Genomic DNA, 9,472 nt, shown 5'->3' with positions numbered 1-9,472 from the left:
TCCCGAGGACTCTATTCACATGGTTTTTTGTCATTTGGTGGAGACTTTCCACCAATCTAGCAGTAAAGGTGGGATATTTTGAACCATGCCGAAGCTGGGGACTTTGTGCCTCATTTCTGCAAAACAGATAAAGTTAGCCCTTTCCCCCTCCGGATTTGGCTATATACACGTTAATGATCAAGATATTTGCACGTTTTCTCCAAATAATGCACAGATTGTGATTGTGTCCATTGGGATTATGGAAATCCTGGCAGACTTTGGGCAAGGCTTGACTTAGCGAGTTATTACGCGGACTGCGTTCTAACCCATACTAGGTTTGGACATGATGCATGCACAGTTAATATTAAGGTGGGGGTTTCTAGAAGAGTCTAGACTAGTACCCTCAAGCGGACAACTTGAGAGGGAAAGGCACGGAACTGTCGACTGCACTGCTGATCGACTAGTTTTACCGCAAATAAGCCTTTCCAAATTTAAAGGGTGGTTTAGGAAGAGCGCGGACACTCATCAAGTGCCGCTATGGTATTAATTATGCACGAATGGAATATGATTTGGAGCATGCTTTATGCAAAGATAATACAACACGTTTTCAAATATTTTGCATGATAAAAATAGTAAACGTAGTATTGAATGAAACGTAAAAACATAAAAAGAAAGAAAAACAAGGAAGAAGTTAGTTCACGCAATATGGAAATTGTAATAAAGCAGACAAGGGAGTGAGGGTGGGGAGAGACATGATGTAGTAATTCTAAAAAAATTTAAAGGAAAGCGCATGTTATGACACAATTGAGCAAAGATATTTGCATGTGAATTCAAATAAAGGGAAAACGGGAAAAGGGTGCGCATGTAACAATAAAAGGGAAACGGGATCGGGATATTCATGTAACATCAAAAAATAATAAAGACATATTTATCAAAGAAGACTAGTTCATATAGACCAAGTTCGCTTATGGTAAGAGCCTAAAAATCCCCAGCAGAGTCACCATGATATCACGTCCCCTTTTTTTCGCGAAATCGGGTTTCGACATGTGACAACTCTTTTAAGGAAGGTGTTAAAAGAGAGAGTCGCCACCTAACGGGTTTAAGGTGCGTTAGGGCACCTATTTGCAGATAACTCTGTTGACTAGTTTGCGTCACCAATGATCGGGTAAGGGCTCGAAATTACCTTGAAGAGAAGGTGTTAGGCACTCTTCGAGGTCCACAACTGTGGTTCCCAGCCGAACTCGAATTATATGAATTAGTCTATGTGATCGAATAAACGGAGAGAGAGCACAAAAAATTTAAGAAATTTATTATAAACAGATTTTGAACAAAGGGTACAACTATTTTGATTCTAATAGAAAATAAGGGGGGTCCTAAGTTTTTTAGCCTAAAGGCTCACCCCGTGCAACATAAATAATACTCTATAACTCCCTCCAGATGAGGTGTTACTCGTATTATTTAACGGGCACAGACTATCATCTCCTGCTACCCGATTACTATCTTTAAGTTGTTGCCTAAAGCGTACTAGTTCAATTATAACTCGTACCCTATGCGTGCACTACTCGTCCCATGCCTACGGTCTAGGAGGCTTTGGACCTCTATTTAGGTAGTTCTAGACTATACTTAGGCTGCTCAAAAATGATAAAACTAGGCAACATACAAAAACAAGTTGGCCTTCACGTAAAGGCAATTAAAGGCTCAAGTTACCCTCCACACACACACACAAACAAATGCACGCAAACAAATTAGGCGTTTGACAGTTTCAGAATTGAGGCGAGTTAAAATCATTAAACCATATAGGCATGGTTACATGTGACCAAGGAATTCAAACACATAGGCAATTTCATATACGAGGTGCTATTTTAGAAGCATGCTTTCTGAATAACTATATATTTTAGGGAATCTGGTATTGCGTACTAATTACCAAAATTACAGATCATAAGTGTTCAAACCTATAGACATGATATCAAGGTGCAGTAGTTGACAACGCTAACCATGGGAGATATTCAGAATTACTTAATATGCTCCTATAGGCATGCTTTCTAAAGGTTGACAGTTTGAGTTGATTTTATACATATTTAGCTCCTATAGGCATGCTTTCTAAAGGTTGAAAGTTTGAGCTGATTTTATACATATTTAGCTCCTATAGGCATGCAACGGTGAATTTAAGTAATTAAAATCCTATAGGCATGATATCTATTGAGCGTGGTGCAGATTGAAAGGGGTGTTATTAGCATTCATTCCCTATAGGCATGATAACTAATAATCGGACAGAAGTAGACATAAGAGCAGGTAACATATTCAGTCCAATGATCATGCTTTTGAATAATGTGCAGGTATTAGGCAAGTTGAGTGAAGTGTGTGATTTCATATAGGCATGGTTTCTAAGTTGGCAAAGCAGATATTATACATCCTATAGGCATGCTTTCTAGTGAATTACTTAGTAGTCATGCAAAGTGCTCACTTCATACTGTCTATAACCACACAACAGCATAGTGTCTAAATAGTAAACAAGTAGGGTGTGTGTGCTTCTCCTAATATCATGATTTCTATAGGGCTCATGTAATCGAACAACACGTATAGCAAACACATTGTCAAGTCCTATAGGCATGTTATCTACCCATGGCATGTAGATTTAGAATTCTACCCATTCCCTTTTCATTGACACCCTAATTGTTTATACAAAGTATTATTACAGACCTAGATTAACAAGTAAAATAGTAATATTACACGGCAATAGACAGGCCTATAGCAGGCCCAAATACACAACTAAATACCCAGCCTTGTTGGGCCTTCAACATCATATCCAACAGGCTTCAACATAGCCCAGAAGTCATAGCCAATTAAACCCAGAAAATGATCTTCATTTACACACAGAATAGCCAAAACCCAGTAGCCAGAGCTGATCAACAGTCCCAGAAAGACAACCATTCACACAAGCCTATTGGCTTATCCAGTAGGTGAAAAAGGGTGCACAGTTGAGCGATTAGGAAAAGTGACAAAGAACCTTGGACCCTAGTGCGTCAGAGTTCTCAAGGACTTCTAGAACCCAAGGCAGTGCTTACACTAGGAAGGTTGATAGAGGAGACTTAGGTGGAAGGACTTTGGCTTTCAGCCAACCTCAGAATTAAACTCATGACAGGAAACAACTAGTGAAAATAATACTAAAGTAATAGGTTTTGAAAAAGCATTTGCAAACTTACATGATAATTACAATATGAACGTAAACTAGCATATTGGCAGGGTAACATATGACAAAAGACAAAGAATCTAGGACTGCAAAGTTAACAGGCAAGGCATTAGACCAATAAAATCAAATAATGCAGCCAATTTAGTACTTAGAGGATCGGATTATACCAAACTCAGGATTAACAATATAATACAAACAGGATCAGGTATCATAGAGAGCATTAGTTAATCACAATGTGCAGAAACTCATACAACCACAATATTGGAGCCCCAATATTAACATGTAAGATTCTACAAGGTCTAGAGATGAGAGATCACAGAATGCAAATTACAGTAGACTATTCTCATGTGTCACATCAAAGTTGAACAACATCACAGTTGAATCAAAGTTCAGATACATATGCAGGAATGAATTTAAACATTACGAGAGTTTAAACACTAACCAGTAGCAAGATTAACAGAGTGCAGAGTGTAGAAGCAAAAACCCCAAATCCCCAATGCTTCAGAGTTCACAAGAGCCTCGAGAATGGGCTTCGAGCAGTGCTTGCACCGGAGGAGGTTATTTAATAGTTTCAGCGAGTTTGAAAGTAACAGTGAGTTAATGAGAGAGTAGTGGGAAACAGTAGTCAGACACCCCGGTCTCAAAATCTCTTCTAAGAGGGGTTTATATAGTAGAAATCAAACAAGTAAACATGGAAATAATATTCAAACACAAATAGGGAAAGATATACTAGAATCAATCAGAATCAATTTTAGGGCATCTAACATATAGAATAAGGAAGTTCAGTGATTTAAACAAGGGACAAAAAGTGACATGCGAGAATCAAGTAGTACTCAAAATAAGGAAATAAAATAGGTCCAACAGAGAATAAGGAAAATAGCATATGAAAATCAATTAGAGTTCGTTTTTAGGTAAGTAAAATCGAAAATAGGGAAAATACAACGGGTTAAGCAAAAAAAATAAGGAAAATATCAGTCAGACCCAAGAAAGGGAAGAGTATCAATCAGAAATCAGTAAAGAATAAGGGAAAATCTCGAACCCTAGTTGAGGCTGACGCCTTGAATCGGACAAAAAACGCAAGGACCGTTCAATATAACATGTATAGAGACGAGAGATCGTCAAAGAATCAAAGTAAATCGGCCCGTTCTTTAGAGGTAGTTCTTGCCAAAAATAGGGCAAGAACTAAGTGATGCCAAAAACAAGCATATAATGATAGAGTATCACAAAATAGGTAAGTAGATCATGGATTGATTCCATTTTTGAGCCAGAATAGGAGAGGATTAGGGGTTACAGCGGCTAGGGTTTGACAGAGAGAGAAAGGGAGGTTGAGAGAGTTCAAGGGCGGAGGGTGAAGAGGGAATGGGGAATTAGGGTGTGGGGTTGGGTAAGAAAAGGGTAGGTTAATTGTAGGTCGTTGATCTTGGAGATCAACGGCCAGGATTATAAAACGGGACTGGGGCGGGTTAAAGAAACGGGTACCCACCGGGTTTTTGGGTTAGGGGTCGTTTGGTTTGGGCTGGGGTATTGGGCTGGTGCATTAGGTGATTTTGGGTAGTTTTAGGTCCGAATTTAATTTTTAAAAATGGGCTATTATTTAAATACACAAAATTTAGCAAAATAATTTATAAAAATACTTTAATAAATAAATAAAAATGTTATTTATGCAATACAATGATTAACAATAATAATTTAATATTATAAAAATATAGAAGGCTATTTTGAACAAATAGTATAGATAAAAAGCAATTATACATGAATATAGGCTATTATTGCATAATTAGGTAAATAGCTTAAAAATGCAAACATAATTATACGAAATAAAGTAAAAATATTATGAAACATAAATGAGGAAGCACAATAGTAATTTGAATGATAAGTTATCACAAAATAATTTGAAGGAATAATTAATAATTATTCAAGCAATTAAAATGCAGAAAAATCAATTTAAAGCTCTAAAAATTATGAAAAATTATAGAAAATGCATGTATAGGTTTATAAACTAAATGATGTTGCACATATACTATTTTGAAAGTAAATATATACAACTAAAAATATAAGGGAAAAATTGGGTATCATAACTTATCTACTAATGATTCTTAAAAGGTTGTTGAATAAGTAAGATGCACTTGATAAATTCGTACTTCAATTGAACTTGAAGAGAGAGTTTGATTTCCGCAAATTTAAGGGATCAAGCAAACAAACATTTTAAGGGCCTACACATACACAAAAATGGGTTAGTAATGTGTTTAAGTTCTATGCAGACTGAAGGTATAAAATACGCAAATTATATCATTTATAAGATAATTACAGGTATAATATTATAATGAGCATTCATTAATAACCTAATAAAAATGATACCTAACATGCATTACTAGGTTGAATTACATTAACCTGCTTTACTAGGTTGAATTACACCACCAATTGTGTGAGTGTATATAACTTAACTCCTGTTGCAATAAATCCTATTGCGATATGTATGTTCTCCTCGACAATAAAACAAATTGCTATAAAGTTGTCCTTTATTAGCTTAAACTTTTAAGTAATACAGTACTATTCAGTATCAATCGCGTGATCCATCACAGTAGAAATGTACGTAGTTGTCTCTATCAAGACTGCAATTTGCACTAAACAAAGAAACTAACACATAAAGGAGGAGAAAAATTTAGGAGCCGCATATTTTGATCTTATAATAGAGGTAAAGAACAAAACCATTAATGTTTTATTCAGAAAACAACCAGCCAAAAAGGCAAAAGATCACCTAATTATACTTTCTTTCATGGCCAAACTAGCCTATATATAATTTGTTAGAGACCTTATTATATATATATATATAGGAAGAAAGAATAATTGATGAAAGCTAGATGGTCAGGACTTGCCATTTTCTATAGTCAGTTGTGTTGGACTTTAAGCCATTGGGCTTTAAAGTAGAAGAAGTGTGAATTAGAAATGGAGGGAAATAAAATGGAGGGAAATTAAAAATTTGAAGAAGTGAACTTTTGTCTTGCACTTTGTCCCTCATTGGTGAGGGACAACCACATTTGTGTGCTTATATATAGAATCACTTCTTAAAGCTCTTAAAAGGAGTTGAAGAGAATGAACCCTCGCGCCGTCGTCGTCGCTCGTTCGGCTCGGCATCGGCTTCGGCTTCGGCTTCGGCTTCGGCTTCGGATTAAAATTTATTTAATTATTTAATAATTAATTAAATGCCAAATCACTGCTGAAAATATGCCAGAACCCTGTTGAAGGTTCAGAGGGCCTCTCTGACCGCGGTTCTGCCGCGACCGCGGTAGAACCGCAGCAGACAGCGTATTCTTCTGAAAAGGCACCTTTTCCAGACACCTCTTCTGATAATTGCCTACAAATTCTGAGGCAAGGCTCCATTTTCTACACACAAAAAACACTCCAGAACTTCTTTCTTTCTGAATATACTGCATTCTAATTTGCAGTCTCTCCCTCTCAAATTCGTAAGTGTGATTTTGCTCCGTTCTTTAAGTTCGTTGGTATCCTGCAGTTTGTATAGCACTGTTGCAGGAAGGTTTATTCCGTTTTATCCTGGGAAGATTTAATCCATTACCTTGGCAACGTGTGAGGGGGTTAAAATTCCTTAAGGACACACAAGCAAATTGTGGACTCGGAATATTTCTTAAACTCTTCTGTTTTTCCAGTTTCTTTTATTTTTCTAACAGTTTTTTCTGATTTTGTGTTTTAACACAGTAGCGCTCACAAGCTTAAGGAATTTTAGACTAACGTTTCTGTGTTGAAACTTATATTAAACTGCTATTCATATTTTGTATACTGTTTTGGAGACTAAAGCCTTCGTGCGTTCTACTCCAATAATTGTTCTGTCCGGTTTAAAGTATATAAAAATTTTACCGGAAGAATAAAACGTACAGGCTGTCCGGTTTAAAGTATATAAAAACTTTACCGGAATAATAAACGTACGGGTTTGAACTATATAAAAACTTTACCATTGTTACGTGTTGTATGTTTGGTTTGGTATTCAGTTTGAAAATATCAAAACTTCACTGATTTAACCAAGTTCTGTTTTATTTCCAACTTTACGGAAAAAAATGACGAATGAAAACCAAATTAATGGAAATGTTGCGGGAACGGGTGTTACTGTTAAAAATGTGGCTGCCTCGTCAAGCCATTCAACTCCTGCTCATGCTATGGCACCAGCAGAAAAACCCAGAAAGTTTTCCAGAATAAAGCAGGCTTCTGGACCAAAGAATTACCCAAGCAAGAAAAAGTTCAAGGGTAATTGCCACAACTGTTAAAAATCTGGGCATAAGGCCGTGGATTGTCGTGCACCAAAGAATGATGTACAAAAGAAAAAGAAGAAGAAAAATCAAGCAAACATGGTTGAAAATGTTAAAGACATGGAGGACTTGTGTGCCATGTTGTCTGAATGCAATTTGGTAGGAAATCCTAAAGAATGGTGGATAGATTCTGGAGCCACCCGCCATGTTTGTGCTAACAAGGAGTTATTTTCTTCTTATTCCCCCGCAGGAACCGACGAGACAATTTTCATGGGAAATTCATCTACAGCCAAAATTGAAGGAGTTGGCAAGATTGCGTTGAAGATGACATCGGGAAAAATAGTGACTCTAAACCAAGTTCTCCATGTTCCAGAAATTCGCAAGAATCTTGTGTCGACTTCACTTCTTGTCGAGAATGGATTCAAATGTAGTTTTATTTCCAATAGTGTTGTACTAAGTAAGAATGATATGTATGTAGGAAAAGGTTACCTGAATGAGGGCCTTTTTAAGCTAAATGTAATAGCAGTTCCTATCAATAAAGTGAATGCTTCTTCTTACTTACTTGAGTCAAACACTTTATGGAATTCACGTTTAGGACACGTCAACTTCAAAACATTGAGAAAGATGATAAATCTAGAAGTATTGCCAAAATTTGATTGCATTAATTCGAAATGTCAAATATGTGTGGAATCAAAGTATGCTAAGCATCCTTATAAGTCCGTTGAAAGGAATTCAAGTCCTTTAGACTTAATTCACACAGATATTTGCGACATGAAGTCAACACCATCTCGCGGTGGGAAAAAGTATTTTATTACTTTTATTGACGATAGCACGAGATACTGCTATGTTTATTTACTTAATAGTAAAGAAGAGGAAATTGATGCTTTCAAGCAATACAAGAGTGAAGTTGAAACGCAACTAAACAAAAAGATCAAAATGATAAGAAGTGATAGGGGTCGCGAATTTGAATCTCCTTTTGAAGAAATATGTTTGGAAAATGGCATTATTCACCAAACAACTGCCCCTTACTCTCCACAATCTAATGGAATTGCGGAGAGGAAGAATCGAACGTTGAAGGAGATGATGAATGCATTGCTAATAAGTTCTGGCTTACCACAGAACTTGTGGGGGGAAGTTATACTTACAGCTAACCGAATAATCAACCGTGTACGTCATAGTAAAACGCAATCCATTCCTTATGAGAAGTGGAAAGGAAGGAAGCCAAGCTTGAAATACTTCAAAGTGTGGGGGTGTTTAGCTAAGGTACAAGTTCCTAAACCTAAAAGGGTTAAGATAGGTCCAAAAACGGTTGATTGTATGTTTATTGGATATGTAACCAATAGCAAGGCATATCGGTTTCTGGTTCATAAATCAGAAAATCCAGAGATTCACGTTAATACGATAATAGAATCAGATAATGCTGAATTCTTTGAAACTATTTATCCATATAAAAAGGAAAGTGAAGTGACCTACCAAAATTCAAAACGACCTCGGGAGGAAATAATAGATGGTATGCCTAATGAAGAAAATCCGAGAAGAAGTAAACGTCAAAGGACATCTACTTCATTCGGTCCAGATTTTCTGACTTTTCTGTTAGAAAATGAGCCTCGTACCTTCAAGGAAGCAATGTCTTCCTCAGAGGCACAATATTGGAAAGAAGCTGTCAATAGTGAAATAGAATCCATATTGAGCAACCATACTTGGGAATTGGTTGATCTTCCTCCAAGTAACAAAACGTTGGGTTCTAAATGGATTTTCAAGAAGAAAATGAAAGACGATGGTACTATTGACAAATACAAGGCAAGACTTATTGTCAAAGGATTTAGACAACGAGAAGGTCTTGACTATTTTGACACATACTCGCCGGTAACAAGAATTACATCCATTCGGATGCTAATAGCGTTAGCCGCCTTGTATGGTCTTCAAATCCATCAAATGGATGTAAAAATAGCCTTCTTAAATGGTGATCTTGAGGAAGAAATTTACATGAACCAACCTGAAGGGTTTGTGGTTCCAGGAAAAGAAAAGAAGGTGTGTAGACTTG

Source organism: Nicotiana attenuata, chromosome 2 (genome assembly GCF_001879085.1).
Source record: "Nicotiana attenuata strain UT chromosome 2, NIATTr2, whole genome shotgun sequence".
Lineage (NCBI taxonomy): Eukaryota > Viridiplantae > Streptophyta > Magnoliopsida > Solanales > Solanaceae > Nicotiana > Nicotiana attenuata.
The sequence above is the reverse complement of the archived record's forward strand: the minus strand, read 5'-3'. Positions refer to the sequence as shown.